This window comes from Rissa tridactyla, chromosome 4, assembly GCF_028500815.1.
Source record: "Rissa tridactyla isolate bRisTri1 chromosome 4, bRisTri1.patW.cur.20221130, whole genome shotgun sequence".
NCBI lineage: Eukaryota > Metazoa > Chordata > Aves > Charadriiformes > Laridae > Rissa > Rissa tridactyla.
In genome coordinates, this window is record NC_071469.1 from 16,605,311 (window position 1) to 16,621,972 (window position 16,662).

The 16,662-nt window shown below is 40.2% G+C and overlaps 1 protein-coding gene across 8 annotated transcripts in view; it reads right to left on the bottom strand.

Annotated features, from left to right (window-relative positions):
* The window catches only part of SERGEF (secretion regulating guanine nucleotide exchange factor), a 157,981-nt gene that overhangs the window by 74,655 nt on the left and 66,664 nt on the right, over positions 1 to 16,662 (bottom strand). The window lies entirely within an intron of this gene.

Below are 16,662 nucleotides of genomic sequence, written 5' to 3' on the forward strand. Positions count from 1 at the left end.
CCTTGGACTTCCAGGAGGGCAGACTTTGGCCTGTTTAGGAACCTGGTTGACAGAGTCACTTGGGAGGCAGCCCTGAAGGGCAAAGGAATCCAGGAAGGCTGGACTTTCTTCAAGAAGGAAATCTTAAAGGCGCAGGAGCAGGCTGTCCTCACGTGCTGAAAGATGAGCTGGTGGGGAAAAAGACGTACCTGGCTGAACAGACAGCTTTGGCTGGAACTCAGGGGAAAAACAGAGTTTATGACCTTTGGAAGAAGGGGCAGGCAACTCAGGACTACAAGGAGGTCGTGAGGTCGTGCAGGGAGAAAACTAGAAGGGCCAAAGTCCAACTAGAACTTCATCTGACTACTGTCATAAAAGACAATAAAAAAATATTTCTATAAATATATTAGCAACAAGAGGAGGGCTAAGGAGAATCTCTATCCTTTATTGGATGTGGGGGAAGCATAGTGACCAAGGATGAGGAAAAGGCTGAGGTACTTCATACCTTCTTTGCCTCAGTTTTTAACAGTAAGACCATTTCCAACCTAAATGACTCTATGATTCTATGGTAACCACAGGTTTAAGTTTCTCAAAAGAATCTGGGCTTCACATCTCTTTCCTTGTGGTAAAACAGTCCATCATTTTTAATCCTTTTAGAATATGTTCTAGAGTATTCAATGAAGCTGGAAAGAACCACAGAGCAATCAAATGTACATATTGTGGGAATTCAGCTCTCCCCTAACTGTGGTGTTATTGCAAACAATCTCACTACAATTCTTCTACATAAAAATAACGCAGAGAACTCAGCATACACAGCCCCCAAGACTACATAATAGCACTTGCATTTTTGTAGCACTGAAAGGAAAAATAGCACGTCTTACAAAGTTCATACCCTCAAGACCACCTGGGTTTTCTATTTGGATATTGTGAACAGGCAGACACTGTCCCTAACAGACCCTCTTTAAAGGAGATAAATGTGATAGCATGGCCATGGCTGGGGCTATCCTACCTCAAGACAGAAGCCATCACTTGACTGGCCCTGTCCAGCCATACTGCCCACAGGGAACCAGCCCCACCAACGCGAGGTCTGACTCTGCTGACACTCTACAACCCTTCTTTTTCTAGCATGTGGTTTTTTGGAGCCTTCTTACAGCATTTTCCTATTCTACATGCTTTTCACTTACACTATCCTCCATTAAAAATTGCATCCAAAACACCTGACGGTATTATCAAAAGAATATTATCAATGATGTCATTAAGGAATACTATTAATTTTCAAAGCGCAGAGGCTTTTTTGCTTCTTCCAGCAATAAATCCAAATTTATGATAGAATTTTGAATGTCTCACAGTTCTTCAACACCCGGCACCAGGACGTAGGAAAACTAGTTTTCAGAGAAATTACTAAATGTTCAAGGAAGCTCTCATGCACAATTGGACTTTCATTTCACTGCTGGCCCTATTGACCTCGGTGAGCACTGCTGCTCGCAGGAACTGTCAGTACACAAATACGCTGTCACTAAAGAGAATAAAAAAAAAAACCCAACTATTTAATCTCCAAAACATTTTATGTCATTTGAAAGAAATAAGAAGGTTACTGGAAGTACAGAACCACTACTGTGTAATATAATTTGAAGTGTCCCTCATTGAACCCAATGCCTTTGGAAAATACTATTTAAGATGAGCTGTTGGAGAATGCAAATCTTTGCCTCATTTCCAGCACAACCCTCACTGTCTCTCCCTCTCCTGCATATATGCATGTAAAACCAAAATTGTTATCAACTTAATTTGTAGTCTAAAAAAAAAAAAACACTAGCACATTAAGAGCTCCTCCTAAACTATGACAAAATAAACATCAGAGGAAAAAACAAAAAAACATTTTTCATACACCAACTACCTCAACTTGAGGACAGAATTTTCTTGGTTCATTTACTTTCAGGAAAGCTGCAGGCATGCAGCTTCCATAAGGGTTAGTCTTGTATGAAAACATCAAGCCATGAATTTTGCTGACTGTCCCTCCTTTACCTCTCCAAATAAATAGTGCTTATGCCTTTAGGGTGTCATGTAACTCTGCTCTTCAATGTTGGATTCTCTGTTTCTGCAGCACTTAGTCAACAGTACAGCTCCCTGCAGCAAGCTTGCTGGAAATAAATAAAATGTAAAGTTGCTAAGGCTCCAATGCAAAGATGAATAGAAAAGCTCTTCTGGATAAATAAGGATACCATTTTTAAGGAATCAAATAGAGAATGAGCCTTAATGCTAGTCACAAAGGGAGAAGCAGGGGAAAAAAAAAAAAACAAACCACGTCTAAAGTGACTCTACAGAGCTGCTAAATAGGCATTTTTATTAAAGGGCTGTATTATCATAAAGCCTTCAAAGTTCTAACTTGAACTTTCTGAATAAGACTGTAGCCAGAGCATATTCTGTCAGAGAACCATCCATTAGTTCAAGAAAACAGCTGTAGGACAAGAGTAGAGAGAAGAAAAAGTCACAGACCCTTGCCATTGCTCTACTGAAGTGAGGTCAGAACCCATCTGCTCTTTCCAGGGCTGGAAAATAAACTGCAGCTGGCCGACACCAGGCAAGCCAGGCAGCCCACCAACGGACCTCCAGCTATTCATGTTCAGGAGAACCATTCACTCATCTCAGCTGGGTTGCTTTTTAAAACCACACATTCATCTCAGTTTATTTTGACCTAGCAGCTGCCTAATTACAAGACTTTTCTATTATGCAACATCTCTCTCGCACAATACCCACTCCTTTCTCTCTCTTTCATCTGTGCTACCTTTGAGGCATGATTCTTTCACACCAGTACTAGCACATCAGTTTCAAATGACCTTTTCTTCTCCTGTTTTCTCAGGGAACATGTCAGCCTGCTCAACTTCAAAGGCTCCCAGTCTTGCCAGGGGACGAAATGCTACAGGGGCAGAGTAAGCTGAGAGATGCGTCCCACCTCCCAAGGCAAAGGATGCACTGACTGGTCATTTAACTCACATCAGGGAAGAATTTTTCTTATGACCCATTTCTAAACATGACAGCATTTTTGCAGTTTGAAAGAATAAAGCAGACAACATAACCACTACAATACCATTCAAGTCTACTTGTGAAAAGAGTGGTTTCACAAGACCTACTAAATGCACGCTAATTTATCCACAGAATTTGTCTATATATGTTTTGACAAGTGGCTACAGGAAAACAAAAGAAAACAACCTTTTCTTCCCAAAATTTCACGCAATAACACTCTCTGCTCAGTAAACCGTTACTGGGAATGGGTATCATCTAATACCAATCATCTGCAGTTGATGCCAGAGAAGCACTAACCACGCACTAGCAATTTTTTGATGCCTCCATAGACTGAAAAACAGGTCTGTCTTTCTCAGGAACAAAGACTTCCTTGATTAAGAAGTCAGGAGATGAGGTGTAGCTGTAGAACTGTAAGCGTAAAGACTTTAACCAGTTACAGGACGGACAGACTGCAGCCTTGGAACCATAACAAATTGAGAACACACTTGCACCAGTGAGCCCAGTCCCACAAGTCGGGAGATTCCATAAGTAACTAACAGGGATAAAACCCCACAAACAGCAGTCTGAGAAGTGTGAAGCCCAATTCATGAAGAACTGTGGTTTTATGACAGCCAAATTCAAATATGGCATTTTGGCAAAAAAGACTGGTAAATATTTTTCCTCTGTATGGGACTCTAACAAAACTCACAAGGCAACAAGTTCTTAGAAATTTAAGCTTAGTTTAAGTCTACGTAATATCCATATTTTTACATTTTTCCTAAGTTGAATGAAGAGTTCTATTACAGCAGCATGGCACAACGGTGCTAGATTAGCATTAACTATAGTAAGTATCTACATTTGTGAACTGTAGCTCACCAGAGTTTTGTTCTGGTCTCCCTACTACAGTTATAGATGGATTGCATTTGACTGCAAGAGATTTATGCCCAATAATTATTCCTTTTATTTCCAAATACCGCCACAGATAGAGCTATATCTTCTGGAATAAAAAAAAAAAAAAAAGGAAGAAATGCTTTAATAGAATGAATTTTGAAAAGCTTTCACTGCTCACATCCACTTGCACACTGACTGCAAATACATGTGGCAATCCTTGTTTGGTTTTTGAGAAGGGGTCCTATTTTCAACTCAGTGTAATCCCTTACTCCATCTGTGTTAAAGACATCACACACATTACTGAAACCTGCCTAACAAAGGCAACAGGATGGATAGTGAAGGTCCTGCAATGTGAATTCATTTAGAGTTCTTGAAATTAAGGGGTTGTAAGTGAATCAAAACTCCAGAAGAAGCTAATAAAACTTGATAAATGAGCAAGACTGAGACAGATAAAATTTACTGTGGTCAGGTACAGCATAATAAATCTTTCTGGATACCAAAAAGAATCACTTAGACTGTTCTCATATACAGATAGATTCTAAATTAGTGGGAGCATCTCAGGGGAACTATCTAGGATCACTGTGGATGGTTCACCAGAAATACCTGTTCAATGTCTAATAGCAACTCAAAAAGCAAGAAATGAGACTGGTTTAGAAAGGGAGATGGTATTGTTGTCTTTTCACACAGACCAATGACATTTTACAGTTTCATTCTGATACTGTCAGGAAAAGGGATGAGTACCCATAAAATGAAAGACCAAATATCTTAACAGAAGCAATAGGAACATGTGAAAAAGAGTCCCAATCCTGCTGCAGACCAAATTATTTATTCTTCAAAACAGAGGAAACTAATAGCAGAACACAAGTATTTCAAAATCGAGCCTTATACAAAATCCTAGTTAGGAGTAGCTTATACAACTACTCTTAATAATAGCAAAATGAATCCTCTTCATTCCAGGAAGATGACTTCAGTTCAACTCATTACAAACCTATCTAGCAGCCTAATTCCGCCATGTCCATTCTGTTTTCATATTACTAGGACCAAAGAGATTCTGCTAAGGCGGCTCCATGGCACTATGATTGAACCAATGCCATTCCCAAAAGAAGAGTATTTTGGAATGGAATAAGCAACAAGGGGATGAGGTGTCATTACTGGGGATGACACCTATAGTTATGTTACCTTTTTTTTTTTTGTAAAGCAAAACTTGCCTCTTTCATGATAAGATAATGCTACTTTGCCAAAGGAAGGACACAAGAGCTGATCTGCTTTGCACAAGGAGCATTATGGATCTCTTACTGAAATATTAACTTAAAATCTACCATGACATCAAATGAAGAGGAAATAGTTGCAGGTCTGTTGGTTTAAGACAACATCTGTCTCATCTAGAAGAGACACTGTTTTTATACCAGATGTTTTGATTTAGATATTGCCAGCTAAAAAAAAAAAACCACAAAAAAACCCCAAAACACAACACAAAACCACAAACCTTTAAGCACCCCAGAACAACTTCCTATGATTTTGCTTACTCTCATTGTATCTCCTTGCTCTCCCTTCTCTATCTTCATCTTCTCACTCACTCACATTGTGAGACCATCGTATCTCATCAAGATAGGCCGCATTCATCTTCCTGAGGCTAGATCACATTCCTTCCATATTTCAGCCTAAGCCTTTGGTTTTTCTCCAATGTTTTAATCTTTTTTCATAGGTTTCAAGTTGTTTCTTCTTGTTGTTCCTGAATTGTTCAGATCAATCCCATACTGGACGCAATATAAAAGCAGCAGAAGTTAATGCGTAGCACACCTTCATGATACTCACTCACCTGGATGGTCAGACACTCAAGAACAGAATTAACTCTTTGGACCACATCATAATGCCACAAACCAAACTCAGATAATGCTCATCCCAGCCCTCACATCTTTCAAAGATGTTCCTACCCAATGAGAGGTGACTCCTTCCTTTTGTTACTATGATCTGTATTCTTGCTCTCAATATGTATGACCATACAACTTGGCAAAGCTGATCTGCCTAGTGTCTGCCCTTCCAAAGTACAAACAGTCCACACTTTGTTTTTTTAATACTAGCGACTCCACTAGAAACACACATATTTGATAAGACTTCAATTTACAGTGATATTTCTAGGACTTCTTGCAGGCAGTTTGTAATTTTTTTAATGGCTTTTTCTCATTTTTTAGTGGTTGTTATTGTCATTTTGTATCTTTATAATTTCCTGATCAGAATGTCATACACTGTCTAGCCAACTGCCTGACACAAATTCAAGTATATTACATCGGCATTTGAAAATCTAAGTATGTTACATCTGCATTTGACATTGATACATTTATCCAACTTTCATTTCATAAAAAATAGGTATCACATTAGTTTGACAAGATATATTTTCCATAGCATCATACTCACTGCAAGCAACTACATTATCATCCTTTAAACCTTTATTGATCAAAATTCATGTCAGCCATGCCATTACTTTGGCCAAGGCAAATACCAGGCTGACAGGCCTATAATTATTTGAGTCATCTTGTTCAACCTTTTAAGATATTGGCAGAGCACTGTCTTTCAACCAGTCTTCTGAACCTTCCCTGACGTTCTGGGAAAAAAATAATTATCAACATCAACAACCTAGAAAGAGCTTTAGCCATCTCTCAAACCCTGAAATGGAAATGTTTCAGCCTTAATTTTTAAAATTCTACCTCTAGAGGCTGAGTAAATGTTAGTATGGAGAAGGGAATCTCATCACTGTATGATACTGCTGCTTTTTCCCCAAATGCAAAGTAGAAATTATTACTAATGTAAAATTTGCCTTGCCATGGTTTGATGTTTTGCCAATAGATATATTTAAGATGTTTTAGTATTAACAGTGCATAGCCTCCTGTATTTGCCTTTGAGAGCAAACTCACCCACATTATCACAGCTCTTTTCTTATCCCTACTAGATGGAGCTGGTCATCCTGTGATGGGGTGGCTCATGGCAGGCTGCAGTCAGTGCCTTATCTTATGTTTTGTTTCAGGGGAGTGGAAAGGATTTCCCACCTTAAGGTGTGTTGGACACACCTTAAGACCTCTTATTTCCAACTTGTTAATGACTGAGGAATGGGTAATGCAGTTTTTAATATGAAATGCCCCTTTCACTCCTCCGAGTACACTTGATTCTTCCTAAATAAATTGTAATCATAGACATTGACATTGCAATCACAAAACTTTTTCCGTAAGGTTTCATATTGAAATATTTTGTTGCATAAAGCCTTAAAGGGGAGTATTTTAATCTTTGATACAGACTACAAGGGAGTTGGCTAACCTAAACAAGGTAGGGAGGGCAGAGATACTGTAGGTGAGTTCCTGCATTAATTCATCTGTCTTCCTGCTACTCAGTAAGATTACAATATTCCCACATGCACAGAAGTCAGACTCCCATCCTCCTACTGTTAAATCACATTTTTCCTTCCATTCTCACAGGGTGGCTCTAACAGCGCACAGAAATCAAGACAGACAAGACAATTTTTCAAATAACATTTTATGAACAGTGCTCTATACTCATTATAAAAAAGAATCAATACTTCAAAATAACTCGCAAAGACAGGAACACATTCTTCAATTAATACATCTAGAGAGTCACTGTGAAATACACTGATCAGAAATCCCTTTACAAGACCTGTTTTCCTTTCGATTTTTAAAATACCGCTTAAATAATATGCAGTTTTAAAATTCCAGCTTCATCTGATGCAACAGTCTATGCCACTAGATAGAATACAAAAGTATAGAAACTCTGAAGAATGGAGATTTAACATATTTGATTAAAGTAGCAGCATTTTTGCAACAGATGAAGAGTACTACAGGCTATATTAAAGTCAGCAGCCCATCAGACTGCACAGAATCACCAAATGCTAGGTGTGGGAAGGCACCTTCAGAGATCATCTAGAGTCCACCCCCCCCACCTCCCCACCAAATCAGGTTCACCTACAGCAGGTTCAAAAGGAACGCATCCAGGCAGGTTTTGAATATCTCCAGAGAAGGAGACTCCACAACCTCTCTGGGCAGCCTGTTCCAGGGCTCTGGCACCCTCACAGTAAAGAAATTTTTCCTCATGGTCAGACAGATTTCCTGCGTTACAGTCTGTGCCCATTGCCCCTTGTCCTGGCACTGGGCACCACTGAAAAGAACCTGGCCCCATCCTCTCGACAACCGCCCTTTAGATATTTATAAGCATCGATGAGATCCCCCCTCAGTCTTCTCTTCTCCAGGCTGAACAGACCCAGGTCTCTCAGCCTTTCCTCTGGAGAGAGATCCTCCAGTCCCTTCATCATCTTTGGAGCCCTCCACTGGACTCTCTCCAGTAGTTCCTTGTCTGTCTTGAACTGAGGGGCCCAGAACTGGACACAGTACTCCAGATGCGGCCTCACCAGGACAGAGTAGAGGGAGACGATGACCGCCCTCGACCTGCTGGCCATGCTTTTCATAATGCGCCCCAGGACACCCTTGGCCTTCTTGGCCACAAGGGCACCTTGCTGCCTCATGGTCAACTTGTTCTCCACCAGGACTCCCAGGTCCCTCTCTGCAGAGCTGCTTTCCAGCAGCTCAACCCCTAACCTGTAGTGGTGCATGGGGTTATTCCTCCCTAGGTGCAGGGCCCTACACTTGCCCTTGTTGACCTTCATGAGGTTCCTCTCCGCCCAACTCGCCAGCCTGTCCAGGTCTCACTGAACAGCAGCACAGCCTTCTGGTGTGTGAGCCACTCCACCCAGTTTTGTGTCACCAGCAGACTTGCTGAGGTACACTCTGTCCCTTCATCCAGGTCATCGATGAATATATTGAATAAGACTGGACCCAGTACTGACCCCTGGTGATCACCACTAGTTACAGGTCTCCAACTAGACTGAGCTGCTGATCCCAACCATCTGAGCTCTGCCATTCAGCCAGTTCTCAATCCACCTCACTGTCCACTCATCGACCCCACAGTTCCTAAGCTTACCTCACTTCACCACTAATTAGAGAACACACTCACCTCTCATGCATTTCTAATTCAAAGCGGCATCCACCTTTAGATAGAGAGACGGGTAGACATAGTGCTTAAAGACAGAGTTTAGTGATGGCTTTTGTCAGAGTTAGGTTGATGGTTGGACCAGATGATCTGAAAGGTCCCTTCCAACCTAGGCAATTCTATGATTTTAAGTCAAGAGGCAGCATTTTTGCCTATCTGAGATTTCTGAAAGGTTCTCATTTAACCTGAAGTCACATATGCAGCCCAACTAAGAACAGCAACAACAATAAGGAAACCCCTTCCTAGATATTCTCAAACCTGATTAAACTGAAGCATCACTGCATGACTGCTAAAACCCATCTCATCTGCCTTGAGTTCTCAGGCCATCAACTTCAGAAGCAGTTTACTTTCACAGTGAAGGTCATTGCGTGTGAAAGACTGAGAACTACTGCTTAAGCATCCTGTGAAGGAGGTGTGTATGTACTCACAGGTTGGCAAATACCATGAGTGTTGGAGTTTGCCAGGTTTTTTTGCCAGCCAAAGTTTTTGCCATTCTGACTTGAGTGCACTGTGGCCAACGTACCGTTCCTGAACACAGACCTTCATGCTGTAAGCTTACATGATGCACACAGGCTTACACATTTACTGCTTTGCCCAGCCTCCCCAATATCTGCTCTAAATACAAGCTACTTCCTCTTAACAGAGGTGGCATCTGTATGGCATGGCTGCCGTGCTATTACAATGTTCAAATAACAATGGGAATTGAAGCACGTTGCTTCCAATGACTCCAAACGCATTTAACCACTGCATCTGTGGCAAATGCCACAAATACCAAATAATCTTTACCACATACATTCGTGTATTTTCTTCTTTTTCTGGACTTTTCTCCTTTTTCCATTCATTCTCTCCTTTCACCTCTCCAGTCTCCTACTTCTCTTTCTGTGTGCTCATATAGGCATTCTGACATAAAGGGCACCTTCCATTCCTTCGTAAGGACTGCAGAGCACAAGTGGAAAAACTACTAAGCTAAGCTATTGGGGGGGGTGGGAATCTAAAATCTAATAAACAAGCAAATGGCGTGTGTGTATGTTGAAGATCACTTGAAAGTGAAAATAAGGCAGTAAAATATTCTGCGGATTTTCATGGTTGACTTTACTCTGTAGTCTGCAAGGGTAGAAAGATGTCCTGAAACTGAAAGGGAGCAAGGACAAAGTAAAGGGGTGTGCAAAGCATCTCTTTTCCCTTCCTACCTTTGAAAATTATCAGGCTTTTTAAAACTCCACATATATTGTTTCTCTATGCCCCCTCACCCCAGTTCCTCAATAAAGACCAACAAATCTTGTATGCAGGAGAAACCAGACTACAACCGCTAATTTACCCACATAGAGGAACATATTTAGCATATCCTTGAATTTATCATTATTAGGAACATATACAAGCCCATACTTAGAAATTAAATTTCTATTTTGGACCTTCCTGAGTACAGAAGGCACTGCTAATTTTAAAACAAACAGAAACAGGAACAAGCTCAGAATTATGCTGCACCTTTAAAAAGAATAAATTCAGTATATGACCGTGATCTACAGAGTGCACAAATTATGCTTCTTAAAATAATTTTTAAAGGAATGATTTTCCACGTGCTTTTCTACAGCTCCCTCTTGACTTAAAGGGAGCTAAGAAATATCAAAGGCTAAATTGTTCATGAGACTGCCTGAAGAAAAAGGTTCTTTCAGGTCAGCACGAAGGGTAATAACATTCACCTCAGCCTCAGCAATTAAGGAAATTGTTTCCATCTCTACAGGCATCAGTCTCTCGAAAACTGAAGGAAGAACGTATTCAACACAAACATGAATGAAGTGTTGACCGGTTTGAAAAAAAAAAAGACTAAAAATATACTTGGATAACAAAAGACTCTTTTGGAGGGGAAAAAAATGAGTAGCTAGGCAATGCATTAGAATTATTTCCCTGGCTTCCATTCAGATGCTGTCCAAGCACAGCTTCATTGTTTGGCATGTCGCTTGCATCTCCTCACGTCACCTTCATTCTCTCACTCAGATAACCTACAGATAAAAATATACAGAGCCCTATTCTAGGATTCAGCAACATTAACCCAGTAGCCAGCAGCAAAAACTGGGGACTTCTTGATTCATAAAGAATTGTTAAAGCCCCTGTGAACTACAGAGTGTAGGGAGGTTTCACCCTCCCTACTCATCAAACTGAGGCATCAGTTTGATGAGTTTGATCAGTTTGATCAAACTGAGTTTGATGAGTTTGATCAGCTCACATCAAACTGAGGCATACGACTCTTCAGGTTCACTTACAAAGCAGGACACATTCGTTATTCATGCTGAGAGGGGCTTACCAGTCTACTCCATCTACCACTTCCTACAGGAAGAAGGTGCAACAGAGGAAAGGGAATGCTCAATCTTAAATTCATTTCGTCAGCCTACTACATTTTAGATTAATTACAGAAAGTTATTTCCCACTTCACTTCCACATCAATGAAATTTTTTGCTTCTCAAGCCTCTTTAATGCACAATGCTGGTCCCCCTCGGTCATCTGCCACTAAAACACAGCCAGCACAGAATAGGAGTGCACACACCTCAAAGTGTTCCGCAGAATATATATGAGGAAAGAAAAAAATAACAGAAAGTAAAATTGCAGAAGGGGATTCTTGTTGATGGAACCCCCTGAGCACCCTCTCAACGTAGCAGAAACAGCACCATCAAGTAGATGGGGATTATAATTATTATTACTACTAATATTATTTTGGTTTAAGAAAATGATGACATTTTATGGTTACAAATCAGAATAGCCAGATCACTGTCCAGAGACGTGGGTGAAGGCCTCCTGCTGATGAACAGTCTTTCCAGCCCACCTTTCTAGCATCCCTTGCGTACTCCTTTCTGAGCCCTCCTCCACTGTGCACCACACACCTTTTCCAGCCTTCTTCCAGTGCTCATCACTGCCGCCTCCCTGTCACAGAAAAAAAGGTTCCTCTCCCTCCGCAGGGCGAGAAACTGGGCATATCCTGCCCTACTGTTATGTTGCTGCCTGCCTCTGCAAACCATCCTGGATTATCGCTACAGAGCAACAGAAACTGAGCTTCAGCAAGACATCAGCTCCCCTTCCATTTTCAGCGTGGTTCTGTTTTATTAAGCCACATGCCTAAACTAGTAGCAAACTGAAAGCAAAATAGGAAGGATGAGTTTGATAAGGGAGGCCTTATCAGCCTTTGCTGCCTTCAAACCTACCAAAAATGGGGGAAGGGAGGCACTTTTAAAGGCAATGCTTTTCCACACTGCAGTATCTAGGAGCCAGACTCAGCTACACGCACACAGACAATAGACACAGTTGCCCTAGCAACAGCATCGCAGGGAAAGGTTTCAGTAAAGCTGCTCGCTTTCCACCAAGGTTACTTTCAGAACACCTTAGTACAGAGATCTGTATGGATCAGACAACATCTTGCATCTGCCTTGAATATGCCTGCATGAAACGATGTGACGGCCACACCATAGGAAAGACTGAGGCACTCCACAAGGTTACCAGGGAACTGGGCTCTTAAACCACCCATCACACCATCCGAGAGCAACAGCTTGCAAGCTAATGTATTGTCACATCACAACAGAATAAAACTGTGATCTGTTGTAATCAAATGTTCTTTAATCTTTCATTTGTTTTCTTAAAAATTGCTAGCCTTAAATAAAGATCTACACCATGTTTCTGCACAATTTTTCTCTGCAATAAGAGACTAAGTTTCTAATACTGATCACCACCTCAAATAACATCCCAAGTAAAAAATGAAACCAGAAAACATCTAAGCTGCTTGTTTTCACACATTTTTCACACTTTCACACACTTTTATCCTTTCACTAATGCCATTAAAAGGCAGTGAAAGTATGTGGTGCAGCATGTGTCTTGAAAAAAAGTTTGGTTACCAAAAAAAAAAGTCACTTGAATAATTTGAAAGCTTAAACTACACCAGTGAGATGGTTTACCTTATTTCCTTTGGTCCCCTTAGTTTTTCAAATAAAGAGAAACGCATTAATTCCACACGCCCCTTCCCCCACCCCCCTGAGATGCAAAAAACTGTTTCTCACATACACGTTTAAGCTGTGATCAACTGTCACTCCCTGAGTCAACTGTCAAAAAACAAAGTATGAGGAATTGTTCAAAACATAAAACAAACACCACTCAAGAAAACACCTTCTCATCCACTCTTTCTACCTAAAGAAGGAACAAGTTTTAAACTCTTTTTCAAGTTTTTGGCCCACAAACTGTTTTGATTGAAGAGCTGCAAAAGTAACCCCCTACATAATCAAACAGCAAGACAGAGCTTTTTCGCAGCTTGCTCACGGGATACAAACATCCAAAAAGAGAAGAAGTTGGAAAAGAATCAAAACTAATCAAATTAGATAGGACTGTTTCTAAATCTATGTCTTGCCATATATGAAGACAACAGTATGTTACTGAAATACATATTTATGACAAACAATAGATAATTTCAGCATCAATTGTTTATATATAGTTCCAACCAAATGGCTGTCACCCCATACCAGATAGCTTCATTACAAAAGAACGCTTTGGGCCCCACTAGAAGACAGGCAGTTCAGAAACTGCTACTGAGAGCTGCAGAAACCCAATTATACATCCGAGTCTTCACAGTTTGGGGAAAAGGATCATGTTAGCTCTGATGAGTTGTAGAAAGTCTCCAGATTTCTTGGCCCTCTGTTAATAATGGGACATTGCAAAATAATTAGTAACTTTATCTCTGGAAGATCAGGCAAGTATAAGACAAAATTGCTACCGCAGCAATTAAAACAGGACCAAACCAAATCCTCCACCATATAAAGTCATGGCTGGGTATCCTAAGGGAGATGCCATCACTTAAAAAAACCCGTCCTATTCCTGTTGCAGGAATAATGTGGGTAAAGGTCTCCAGCTTGAATTAAGAAAATATGACTATATAATCACGCTTGTCCCTGTGTTCTTAAAAACTTTACATATACAGCAGCGTAAGGTAGAACCAAATCTTGGAAGCAACACTAGATAAGGACACATGAAACAACTTCACCTAGTTGGAGCGGGTTTTCTGGGGAATTCAGGAAAGAATTGCTATTTTCTTTTTCTTTTAAGAGACATAGCTTTTTACTTCTCCTGCTGTCTTTCAAAGTGGGTTCTGCAAGGGACTCCTAGCCTCAGAGCTGCATAACAAGACTAACTATTCAAGACTCTCCTGGGGTAAATCAGACAGCTGTCCACATACTGTAAAGATAATTTCTCATTTCAAACCAGCTTTCTTGGGATGCTCCAAATCAAAGAAGCAGAGCTTCATGCAAAAGGCAAGGATGATCTAACAGAAAATGCCTGGGACTGCAATTCAGAGAACCTAGCTCTAGTTCCAGATCAGACAGAGCCCAGTGTTGGCTCAGGCAAACCAACGAAGCTTGTGTCTCTGCTCATGGCCGTGGAATGCCAGCAGCACTGCTTCTTAAGTGTTTCCATCCAAAGCAGCGTCACTGAGAACACCAAAGGAGAACCTAAATATTCATTTGGAAGGACCTAATAAATTGCTTAATAACAGCACTCTTTTTTAAAGAGCCATACCTTTTTTAATGTTTTCAGCCACTCATTTACAGAGAGACAGAGGTAGATAAGGTTTAAGGCTCTTTCATTACCATTTAAGAAAATAGTGCTAGAATGCCCACTTTCAAAACTGCCAACTATTTTGACCAAGGCCTTACAATTCACTTGCGGTTCCAGCCTACATCAAGAGCAGCAACCCCCCGGGTCCCTCTTTCCAAAGTGCCTTCTCATGATCACCACCTTCACCCACCTCACAGGCTACTCCCAACTGAAGATGTTCCGGCCAGGAAAAAACCAAAACAACCAAACCCAGCCCATAAGCTGTTCAACGAATTTTAAATGAGCTATTTGCAACATCAAAAATTGAAACGTGGTTATTAACAACCCTTTGTTAAAGGATCATTTTTATGTTTCCACTTCTCCGCTCATCTGAAAGCTTTTGTGCATTGTCCAAAGTGAGCTCAGCATGAAATCAAATACAAAGCTTCAGGATAGCAAAAGGTCCCAGAGAAAACTGATGTTAAAGAAGCATAACACAACTAAGTACTAAGCTTGGTTTGTTTCTGTTGCTGTTTTTAAAATCACAGGCATTGAGATTTTGAATTAAGGTTTACTATGGAAAAGATAACCTACCTCTTACAACGAAAGACATCTATAATGAATAAAACTGGAAGGAGACAAAGCAAAAACTATGTAGGCAGAAGCTAACTCTTGGCAGGGTGGAAGAAGGGGAAGAAGGTAGCCTTTTTTTAACGTACATTTACAGTGTCCTTAACACTGGGAGCATGAGAAAAATCCAAATGAAATCTGTGGGGGAGAAAAAAAAAAATATCTCATCATCTCTTATCATCAACACCTCTGCAGAAGAGGTGCGTATTTGCATATTAAGTTATCTACTGCATTTAAATCTGAGTATATAAGAAATTAATTTCTTCTGAGAGAAAAGAACAAGTAGCTTAATTCTCCACCTCCTCACTGAACTTCTGACCATGGTTTAGGACTGCCTGGAAGCCTTTCACCTTTGGCCTAATCAAGACAGTGTTCCTCATCACTCGAACACACATCCTAAAAACAAAATACAAGAAGAGAAATGTTCACTTATAACAGAAGTCTGCCACTCCTACTCACATATTTATAGCACCAGGGTTGAGCATAAGGGTAGTAGAATTAAAAATAACGATAAGGATATTAAGGACTCTGAAGTCAAGTAATCAGAAGTGGTAGCATACTAGGCACAAGGGAAAATGTAGTCTAACAATGCAACTATTCCTCTATCTGTGAAAACCATCTACTTGTTAATAAAGTGTCCAAACAAAATTATGATCAAGTACTGACAATACAGCTTAATAGAGCAGTTTTGAAGAGTAAGAGTTCGCATCCAAAACTGGAGGGCAAAGGGTTGTACGTTAGTTATGGGAGAAATTCCAAGTCCACAGGGCCTGAAATCAGGAATTACATTAGAAAAATTTGCGATTGGCCATACAACTTTTCAAACTGACTGTTTCAGTTGCAAGGTCAGAAACACCAAGTACAGAACATCTGAAGCACTGGGAACACCATCATCTCCATTAGCAACCAAAGTTAAATTATTTTAAGATATTATTGGCCAACACTGTGTTATGGTAAGTGTTCTTATGACAAGTTTTTGCTGAGAACAAGGGTTTGCATCTCTGAATTCAAACTGACGCAAAATTTCTTGAGGAAATTCTTGGTTTTAATTTTTCAAGTTTTTGATTGGTGGTCTTTAAGTGACCAGTATTGTATTTTTAATCTCAAAGACAACAATTAGTAAGCTGATATGTTTTGTTGGAGTTTTTTTTAGAGATTAAAATAAGGTAAGTTTTGTGAAACACGCTACTTTATACTACAATAAGAAAAACAAGGGAAGAATTTGCATAACCCAGCATGCAAACACAATCTTCGACTAAAAGCCAACTTTAAACTCAGGAATTTAGCAGAGAAGTTTCCAAAAATGGGTATTAAAAGTACTTTTTCTTTTTCTTTTTTTTTTCTTTTTTTTTTTTTTTTAAGATGACATGAACCTGAAAGTTTATTTTCGGAGGCAAGCTCTTAAAGAACTACTTGTGGCACTCTGATGCATGAAAAAATATTGAGTGCACTTCTCTCAGCAATCAGAAGGGCATCTCCACACATTCATTCTTACATTCACGTGTATCTTATGCAATCTGTGTCACCCCAGTCCCAGACACCACATTT